This window comes from Salvelinus sp. IW2-2015, linkage group LG5 (genome assembly GCF_002910315.2).
Source record: "Salvelinus sp. IW2-2015 linkage group LG5, ASM291031v2, whole genome shotgun sequence".
Lineage (NCBI taxonomy): Eukaryota > Metazoa > Chordata > Actinopteri > Salmoniformes > Salmonidae > Salvelinus > Salvelinus sp. IW2-2015.
Genome location: NC_036844.1, coordinates 4,978,120 through 4,989,475, shown reverse-complemented (window position 1 = coordinate 4,989,475; position 11,356 = coordinate 4,978,120). Strand labels below are relative to the sequence as shown.

At 38.6% G+C, this 11,356-nt stretch overlaps 1 protein-coding gene across 1 annotated transcript in view; it reads right to left on the bottom strand.

Moving 5' to 3' along the window:
• Positions 1-3,791: 3,791 nt before the first annotated feature.
• The window catches only part of tnpo1 (transportin 1), a 61,393-nt gene continuing 53,828 nt past the window's right edge, over positions 3,792-11,356 (bottom strand). The window contains exon 25 of the mRNA XM_023987370.2: positions 3,792-9,951. The gene's annotated coding sequence lies outside the window, so the exon portion shown is untranslated. The remainder of the gene's footprint in view (positions 9,952-11,356) is intronic.

Genomic DNA, 11,356 nt, shown 5'->3' with positions numbered 1-11,356 from the left:
CTCCACCTCCTTTCGAAAGCGAAAGGCAACTGAATTCAATCTTTCTCCTCCAAAAATTCAGACGAAGAAACAGCGCCACCCATGGTGGGAAGAAAAACAACAGCAGTTTCTGTTCTGTACTGATATTCTAGAATGGTTCTAGAATTAGACTGAACATATTTTTTAACTTGTTTTATTATTTTTATTATTATGAACACAACAAATACAAAAAACTGAAATATACAAACAAAAGTACATAAACCTAACAGACAGGGGTATTACATATCAATATTCATTTTCAATTTGTTAAAATATTTTATGGTGCATATTGCTTTTTWGTTTTTACATTTACTGATCATTTCAAAATAATATTTAAATTCTATCTCAAATAATGTGAAGAGGGGTTTGTTCTCTGCCCACTTCATTTTATGGATAAAGAATCTTCCATGAAAGATAAACAAATGAACAATGAAAGTTAAATCAGGGTCTATATCATTTGGATCAAAATAAAACATAATATCAGAGTCTCTCAGATTAACATCGTTTCCAGGCGGTGTTACGTTTCCATCGTTTCTTATAAAATGAAATCGTCTAACTCACTCCAAAATCTTCTGGCATAAGAACAGTCCCAAAATAAATGGTCAAGAGTTTCTGGGTCACAACCACAAAATACACATTTGTTATCAATAGCTATTTTGAATCTGTGTATAATAAAAAGGTCTTTACAGGGTAGWTTCTATGAATGAGTTTGTATGATACTTCTTTCACCTTATTAGATATGCAATATTTACCAGACAACAAAACTTTGTTCCAATTAATTTGTCCTAGGGCTGTATTCCAGTTCATTTTAGCAGAGGGAATAGTAACATATTGACATAGTTTCCTTATATACATGGTATTACATTTATAGTTTAAAATGTCAATTCCTTCTAATTGTATTGASGCTACAAAATCCTCAATAGTTGCACTTTGAGGACTGTTATATTCYCCTAAAAGAAGAATAGCACCTTCAGGGACAGCTCTAACAACTATTTGATACTCCTCAGGAGTGAATGTAACATTGTGTGTTCTCATGAATTCTTGATAATCATATAGTTGGCCATCATTATTCAATAATTGTTTAACCCAAATAATGTTGTCAAACCAGTTCTGGAAAAATAAAGACTTGTTTTTGTATTTTATGTCTTTATTATTCCAGATTGTATACCTATGTGGGGAAAAATTGTGTTTGTACATGAGGTTCCATGTTAGAARTACTTGTTTATGAAAGTTTGCAAGCTWAATAGRGATTTTACCTATATCAAAGTTGCATTTGTGTTAGASCACCAATCTGTTGGAATATTAAATTAGGGATTATATTCCAAATGCAATCCTTTTTTCTTAAATAGTTTTGTRTCCATTTGATCTTAAAGATTATATAAGAGGTTTTAAAATCCAGAGCATTCAACCCTCCCTCACTTYGGGTACTACATATTACCGCTTTTCTTAAATAWTGAGGTTTATTCCTCCATATGCCGTTAAATAATTTAGTATCAACCATTTTAGTTACTGACAGGAACATCCAAGGCAAGGGAGGTATAAACTAATCTGCACAGACCTTCAGATTTTGATAAAAGTACACRTCCAGATAAAGAAAGATCTCTTAATAACCAGGAGGTACATCTCTTTCCARTTGTCTCTACAATAGGATAGAMATTKAAAAGTTGKCCCTTTCTTTCTGATCTTCGCTAACTTTAATACCAAGATCTGTGATCACATCTTTTACAGGGATATTACATACTGAGTTTAAGTCACATCTTTTCAACGCAAATAATTMACATTTMMTAATATTCAGAGATAAACCTGATACATGTGAGAAGRCATTAATACACTCAATAGCTTTCCTGACGTCATTATGACCTTTAAAAAAAATGGTGGTGTCGTCAGACAATTGTGAACATTTTATCTCTTTGTCTTGTATCTGAATACCCCTAAAACTATCCTTATTTATATGAAGTGCCATAACTTGTGACCAATACAAATAAGAAAGGAGAAATTGGGCATCCACGTCTAATGTCAAATCTCTGTGAAGTTCCATGGGATAACAAAAATATAAAACGCAACATGCAACAATTTCATTTTTTTTTACTGGGTTACAGCTCATTTAAGGAAATCAGTCAATTGAAATACATTAATTAGGTCCTAATCTATGGATTTCACATGACTGGGAATACAGATATGCATCTGTTGGTCACAGATAAAATGGTTTTTTTTTTTTTTTTTAAATAGGAGCGTGAATCAGAAAAAGTCAGTGACTACCATTTGTCTCATGCACCGTGACACATCTCCTTCGCATAGAGTTGACCAGGCTGTTGATTGTCTGTGGAATGTTGTCCCACTCCTCTTCAATGGCTGTGTGAAGTTGCTGGATACTGGCGGGAACTGGAACATCCCAAACATGCTCAATGGGTGACATGTCTGGTGAGTATGCAGGCCATGGAAGAACTTGGACATTTTCAGCTTCCAGGAATTGTGTACAGATCCTTGCGACATGAAGCCATGCATCATGCTGAAACATGAGGTGATGGTGGCGGATGAATGGCACAACAATGGGCCTCAGGATCTCGTAATGGTATCTCTGTGCATTCAAAATTGCCATTGACAAAATCCAATTGTGTTCACTGTCCGAAGTTTATGCCTGCCTATGCCATAATCCCACCGCCACCATGGAGCACTCTGTTCACAACACTGACATCAGCAAACCACTCACCCACACAATGCCATACACGTGGTCTGCGGTTGTGAGGCCGGTTGGACGTACTGCCAAATTCTCTAAAATGACGTTGGAGGCGGCTTATGGCAGAGAAATTAACATTCAATTCTCTGGCAACAGCTCTGGTGGGCATTCCTGCAGTCAGCATGCCAATTGCACTGACCCTCAATGTCAGACACCTGTGGCATTGTGTTGTGCGACAAAACTGCACATTTAGACWGGCTTTTWATTGTCCCCAGCACAAGGTGCACCTGTGTAAGGATCATGCTGTTTAATCAGCATCTTGATATGCCACACCTGTCAGGTGGATGGATTATCTTGGCAAAGGAGAAATGCTCACTAACAGGGATGTAAACACATTTCTGCACATTTGAGAGAAATAAGCTTTTTGTGCAAATTGAACATTTCTGGGAAATTTTATTTCAGCTCATGAAATAGGGGACAAACCCTTTACTTGTTGCATTTATATTTATTTTCAGTGTATTTTAATGTTCTAAATTGCTGTGATGACTATCAGCCTGTGGGCAAGGATACCAGGCTATGCAAAAATGTTTTATGATAACATTAGAACCACTGGGTATCTCATATCACCTCCTTCAGGGCAGTTAGTACAATCCTTTTCTGTGTCAGGTATCAGATGCTGTGTCATGTGGGCTATTCTCTTCGGTGGACCTCTTGGTGCCTGTCAACTACTACTGTTCAGTCATTATCGCATGAATGGGAGATAGAGAAACCCTGCTCTTAAAGAAAGTCTTAAGACTGGTGATGCTATGTCAGAGTGGTAGATCTTTCCCTAGCTATGTAGTTCCCATTAACACACTTATCTGGGTACACTAGGCTGCAATGGGCTCCTCCATAGGGACATTACACTGTMGTCATCTACACAACCACCTCGCCTCTAATTGTCTACGGTGGATGAAAGTATGGGGTCAATGGGGGTAATCGATAACTGGTCTATCCGACCTGATGTTTACCAGGTTCAAAACCATTAGATCAAATTTAAACTTTAAAGTGCATTTAAAATTGTAAAACGAAAGTAACAGAAAACAGCAGTCCCAGATGTAAGTAAACAATTTATTCTCAACTATGTACAGATCCAAGTAGAGATTACCGTTAACATCCATCACATCATACAAATGTCATTACAAAATTACTACAATACAATATAGATTCTTTGCATGATCCAAAATATTTGGTGGCCCCAAAAATTATTTTACCTTTAAAAAAAGGGTCAAATGCAGCTGTTTTTATCTCACTATCAAATCATTTCTGGGAAACAATTAAGTACATTTTAGTTATTTAGTAGACGCGCTTATCCAGAGCGATTTACAGGAGCAATTAGGGTTAAATGCCATGCTCAAGGGCACAGACATATTTTTCTCCTAGCCGGCTCGGGATTCAAAACAGTGACCTTTCAGTTACTGGCCCAACGCTTTCAATTAAAATGGTCCAAAATAAACAAAAATAGCTTCTTAGCAAAGATCAATTTCTCAAGCTAAAATTTTGCTTGGACTGTCTGGGAGTGGGGAAAACTTAAAATTAGCTGTTATTGGCAGAGAGGTTTATAACCCTCTTTCTTATTGGTCTATTAGCTAATTTACCTCATGGTGATGTCACCATGGAAGGCCAAAACTCCATCCCACCAAAACAGGCTGAAATTTCAGGTGGCCTTTTCAAAAACCTCTCACACTAAAAGGGCATTATAATTTTCACAGTATTATTCCAGCCTCATAGTGTGGAAATATATATATAAAACAGTTAAATAAAGTTTGACTGCACTAGGCCTTTAAAAYTTCAGCAGCATTTACAGAAACCAGTCAAAGGTTTGGACACGCCTACTCATTCAAGGGTTTGTCTTAATTTTTACATTGTAGAATAATAGTTGTAGAATAATAGTTCAAAACTGTGAAATAACACATATGGAATCATGTAGTAACAAAAGTGTTAAATATTTTATATTTGAGATTCTTCAAAGTAGCCACCCTTTGCCTTGATGACAGCTTTGCACACTCTTGGCATTCTCTCAACCAGCTTCATGAGGTAGTCACCTGGAATGCATTTAAATTAACAGGTGTGCCTTGTTAAAAGTTGATTGGTGGAATTTGTTTCCTTCTTAATGCATTTGAGCCAAATCAGTTGTGTTGTGACAAKGTAGGGGTGGTGTACAGAAGATAGCCCTATTTGGTAAGAGACCAAGTCCATCTTATGGCAAGAACATCTCAAATAAGCAAAAAGAAACGACGGTCCATCATTACTTTAAGACACGAAGGTCAGTCAATACAGAAAATKTAMAGAACTTTGAAAGAGTCAAGTGCAGTCGCAAAAACCATCAAGCGCTATGATGAAACTGGCTCCATTGAGGACCGCCATAGGAAAGGAAGACTCAGAGTTACCGCTGCTGCAGAGGATAAGTTCATTAGAGTTACCAGCATCAGAAATCTGCAATTAACTGCACCTCAGATTGCAGCCAAAATAAATGCTTCAGAGTTCAAGTAACAGACACATCTCAACATCAACTGTTCAGAGACTGCATGAAATCAGGCCTTCGTGKTCGAATTGCTGCAAAGAAACCATTACTAAAGGACACCAATAAGAGGAACAGACTTGCTTGGGCCAAGAAACACGAGTAATGGACATTAGACCAGTGGAAATATGTCCTTTGGTCTAATGAGTCCAAATATAAGATTTTTGGTTCCAACCGTCGTGTCTTTGAGACGCAGAGGTGAACGGATGATCTCTGCATGTGTGGTTCCCACCGTGAAGCATGGAGGTGGTGGAGTTATGGTGCTTTGCTGGTGACACTGATTTATTTAGAATTCAAGGCACACTAAACAAGCATGGCTACCACAGTATTCTGCAACTATACGCCATCCCATCTGGTTTGTGCTTAGTGGGCCTATCATTTGTTTTTCAACAGGATAATGACCCAACACACCTCCAGGCTGTGTTAAGGGCTATTTGACCAAGGAGAGTGATGGACTGCTGCATCAGATGACCTGGCCTCCACAATCACCCTACCTCAACCCAATTGAGATGGTTTGGGATGAGTTGGACCGCAGAGTGAAGGAAAAGCAGCCAAAAAGTGCTCAGCATATGTGGTAACTCCTTCAAGACTGTTGGAAAAGCATTCCAGGTGACCTCCTCATGAAGTTGGTTGAGAGAATGCCAAGTGTGTCAAGCTGTCAAAGGCAAAGGGTGGCTACTTTATAGAATTTGAAATGTTTTGATTTTTTCGTTACTACATGGCCACATGTGCTATTTCATAGTTTTGATGTCTTCACTATTATTCTACAAGGAATGAAAATAGTAAAAATAAATAAAAATCCTTTCATGAGTAGGTGTTTCCAAACTTTTGACTGGTACTGTATATAAATAAATCACTTGTTTCTTACATTATTCAGCAAAAAGGGTGAAGGCAGACTTGGGAGAAATTCTAGTCAAGTTTATTTTCTCATGGCTGAAGGAAGGTCATAGGCTATTGTTAGAGGTGTTCTTTAAATGAGACATTCTACTGCGGTTGGTTGGTGCCGTAAAAAGAGAATAAGCCCCCCTCTTCTTCAAAATGAAAGACCTCAATTTGCAAACAAAGCTGTAAGAAGCCATGAGCACATTTGTTTTTCGCATAATGTGCAAGGTCTTTTTTTCCATTATTGGAAAACATGAATCACCATCATTACAACTCATCCAGTTAGAGGCATCATGTACATATTACATTTGAACACCATCTAGAAATGTCTTACACTCACGTTGCCACAGTTGCATTAATTATGTGCAAGTTCTCTTCCTAATTTCATATTCCTCAAAGTTGTAAGTCAATTTGAATGTCTGTGTATATCTAGAATTATTCTTTGACACCGACTCTGGGTGTGTGTAAGTCTCAGTGTCTTAAATGGTGAGCTAGCACACACATCAAACACAGTGAACTGAACACCCATGGACAGGTATATGCTCTGTATTCAAGGGTTAAAGCAGGAGAGGCTTACTAATCTCTTATCGGTAAAGGGAGATGGAAAAAAGGCATACATTTGGAAAACAAGAACAAGAAAAATAACGGTAAACATAACCTCCTGAGGTTACTACAAACAAATATTCAAGTAAAGAAACTACATCATAGCAGCGGCAATATCGGTAAAACTGCACACCAACAGCGATTGTTTTATGATTTTTTCCCCCCATACTTTTTGGGGCGGTTTTGCGGGGGACACAGATAAAGCTAAGTCCTGGACTAAACAAATATTTCAGTGGATATTCTCCATTCACCATGTTTTTTAGTCCACCACTAGGTTTAACCTGTGTCTCGGAAACCAGCCCTCTGTGTTTGTATTCAGTGTGATAAGTAGTGGTAGGACAAAACCAATCAAGCCATGCCTCATCCAATTTTTAACATGCCAAACAGCTGGAATGTGACAAAAACTAAATTAATTTCAACTTCGGGACACAACAGACATGGCACAAAAACAAAAACTACAGAAACAAGTGCCTCCATATATCCCATGATGTCTTATGTGTGTTACTTGACATTAGCCTGGTGAAGTGAAAAGGAACAATCCAGTTTGGATCCAGGCTAACTTGACATACCCCATCATTTTTGGGGTTTTACTAGTGTTAAAATGTCCCATTAACTACATGTTACCAATGAGGAAAACCCCCATCAATACGCAGTTACAAAAATAACAATAATACAAAATGTATAATAATAATAACCTTAGTTTGTTGGCTTTGGAAAGGGTTTGTGGCAATATCTGCAGTACTTCATATCCAGGCTTAGTTTACACCAATGATCTTTTAGAGCATCTCTGATATTGAGAATATTATATTTAAAACAGGTCAAATACACCCACACAAGTTAAAACATATACATACTTTAGAAGTGACTATACCATATCGAATACCCAGTGAACTAATACATGAGGTGTTTAGTGTTATAAGTCTCCTGTAAATGAATGCTTTATGAGTACGTAAATGTGTGGGTCTACTAAAGTATGCATTTATGTGTAGTCTGTTTGAACAAGTGCTTCTAATGTTCTTTGTGAGGGGGACAAAATACTACAATGATTACTCTGACCTACAGAGTGAATCTGATTAGTTGGTTGGGCATAAAGCTGCTTTCTCCCCCACCCAATCCCTGCCCACCATGGGATAAATTCAGGCAATCAACGACTTCAAGACTTCAGTCAAAACAATAACACTCCAAAACAAAAAAGGAACAAAAAAAAATAGTTCAAGCTTCACAGTATTTAACAAGATAATACATTTGGATGTGGGCCACAGGTAAAAGGTTAAGGAAAAAAATGCTCCTGCAGGTATGTATGAGATACAAGGTCCAATATTGTACGTCAACTAAATGGTTTGGGAAGTAAAGGGCCACCAACACGCAAGGGATCAAGCATTAGAGTACGCTGCATTCAAAACGGTCATTACAATCATCCTCAAAGGTCATGCTTTTAAAACAAAAAGCAAAGCAACAATAACAGAAAAAAACAGTACAGAAGAAGAAAAAAAAATATTTTAAAACAACGATTTGCTTGCTGTTGAGTTTTGGATCGACAACCAACCAAGGTCAGAGACAGACACGCTATCAAGACAGTGCCATAGTCACAGTAGTAATACTCAAGAAACAAAGGATGAACACGTCCAGCTACAGCCCTGTATGCCCTTTCTCTACCCCTCTCCTTACCTCCCTCTGACAAGGTCAGAAATACTTCGCCACGATTCCAAGTTTTGTTTTCAGAAAGGTGAGAAAGCTGGAAATTGAGATTTTAAACAATACGAGTCAAGAGTCAGGTAAGCATCTAAGAGTCTGAAATTATGGCCACTAGTAAAACGTCCATGCATGCAGAGAACACGTCACTTCCACAGCACAGAACAGAGGCAGCCTGAGAAAGTTTACCTTAAAAAGTTATGACATGTACGAAGCGGTGTTCACTGTCTCTTTTGAGAATCACAACCAAAACCCTGCTAGATGGATTCAACTAGATGAGAATATAAAGATCGTTTCCAGACCTGTATGTTTTCTAAACTGTAAACCTGGTTCATGCTAGACACTGACGGGAAAGCCTCTGGTAAACAAAGGGGTGGTGGAGGGACAAAAACCAGAAAGACGAGAAACTACATGGTTGTTTAAGAAACCTTATCACAGGGCTATACAAGAAATACCACAACTATCCGATGAGGCCACACATATCCGTTGTACACCCACTGTCCTCACTTCCAACTTTGACGCAAGCATGCTACTTAGTTATTTCCTGTTTTTAAGACAAGTCACTTTCAACCACAACAAATAAAAAAAATCATATGCACTTCTGTCTGATGTGTGTTTGACTGACTGGTTTAGGCAACACAACTTCTGACCTGCCTAAAAAGATTTAAACTCTGATATTACTCTAAATATGCACTGACAAGATTTTTCATGAACTCAATGTAATTACTTTGATGACTACAAGAAAATACATGCTATTCTTATTCTAAGATATGTAGAGGCAGTTTCCCAAAGAAAAAAGAAAAACTTGCTGGTTCGATTTTTTAAATTAATGATAGTATCAGCATTTCCTTTACTCGAATACCCTCCGCTGCTGTTTTGCTAGCAGCCGTCCTGGCTGTTGAGGATACTATGTTGTCTGAGACCATTAACAACATTTCCATGCGACTTCCTGATTTTTTTTAACCACCCCTACATACATTTTATGGTTGGTATCCTCCAGTCTAGTTCTACACCAAGACCCTCCCTCTGAGTGACACTTTCCGGCCGATACGTATTGATTTAAAAGCGCTTCTTCACTGACCGCTTACCCTCAAATCAGCACTACCCCCTCTGTAAATATAAAACCATGATTTTACCACAACTAAACAACAAAAGCTTCCCCCCCCTTTTTTCGTCGCTGGAGAGCTTGGATGAAAGAACATTTTAAAAAGACACTAAACAAAAAATGGCTAAGCTGACATCTTTTCGTTACTGATTGTGATGTTGAAATGATTAAATACATTTTTCCTCCCTTGATAAATTTGGCCCGCCGGTCCCCATGTCCCCCTCGCCTGTTGCGTGGGGGGGCTGAGTACCTCGGCTGGCTAACACCTCCCTCCCACCCCGCCCATCCAGAAGGTTGAGGGGTCACGGTCTGCACCCCCTTCCCTCCCCAGCTGGCAGACCCTACCCCCAGTAAAGGGTAACATGTTCCCTGGGTATAAGAGGTTCCCATCCGTCGTCTCCCATAGTGAATGGCCTGGTAGGAGAGAGACAGAGGTAGTCAATATTAATGGGAAAATATGCTTTAAGCCTATCCCCCCACACATACAGATCCTTCGGAAAGTATTCAAACCCTTCACTTACTCCACATATGGATGTTACAGCCTAAATTCAGAATGGATTCAAACATTTTCCTTCTCACCCATCTACACATGACAAAGGGGAAACATGCTTTTATTGAAAATGAAATACAGAAATATCTCATTTACATGTAAATCAAACCCCTGAGTCAATACTTTGTAGAAGCACCTTTGGCAGCGATTACAGCTGCGAGACTTCCTGGATAAGTCTAAGAGATTTCCACACCTGGATTGTGCAACATTTGCCCATTATTATTTTCAAAATTCTTCAAGCTCTGTCAAATTGGTTGTTGATCATTGCTAGACAACCATTTAAGTATTGCAATAGATTTTCAAGTAGATTTAATTGAAAACTAACTAAGCCACTAACATTCAATGTCTTCTTGGTAAGCAACGCCAGTGTAGATTTGGCCTTGTGTTTTAGGTTATTGTCCTGCTGAAAGGTGACTTCGTCACCACTGTCTGGTGGAAAGCAGACAACCAGGTTTTCCTCTATGATTTTGCATGTACTTAGCTCCATTAAGTACATTTTTTTATCCCCATAATATAATACCACCTACCACTATGCTTGAAAATATGGAGAGTGGTCCTCAGTTACTGGGTTTGCCCCAAAATAACATTTTTGTATTCAGAGCATAAAGTTAATTGTTTTACCACATTTTTTGGAGTATTACTCTAGTGCCTTGTTGCAAACAGGATGCATGTTTTGAAATACACTATATTACCAAAAGTATGTGGACACCTGCTCATCAAACATTTCATTCCAAAATTGAATTGGATTAATATGGAATTGGTCCCCCTTTTGCTGCTATAACAGCCTCCACTCTTCTGAGAAGGATTTCCACTAGATGCTGGAACATTGCTGCAGGGACTTGCATTCACCCTACAAGAGCATTAGTGAGGTCAGGCACTGACGTTGGGCGATTAGGCCTGGCTTGCAGTCATCGTTCCAATTCATCCCAAAAGTGTTTGAAGGGGTTGAGGTCAGGACTCTGTGCAGAGCAGTCAAGTTCTTCCACAACAATCTCTAAAAAACATTTCTGTATGGACCTCGCTTTGTGCACGAGGACATTGTCAAGTAGAAACAGGAAAGGACCTTCCCCAAACTGTTTCCACAAATTTGGAAGCACAGAATCATCTAGAATGTCATTGTATGCCGTAGCGTTCAGATTTCCCTTCACTGGATCTACGGGGCCTAGAACGAACCATGAGAAACAACCCCAGGTCATTATTATGTTGCTTCAATATACCACCATAATGTTCCAACCTCATGATGCCATCTATTGTGAAGTGCACTAGTCC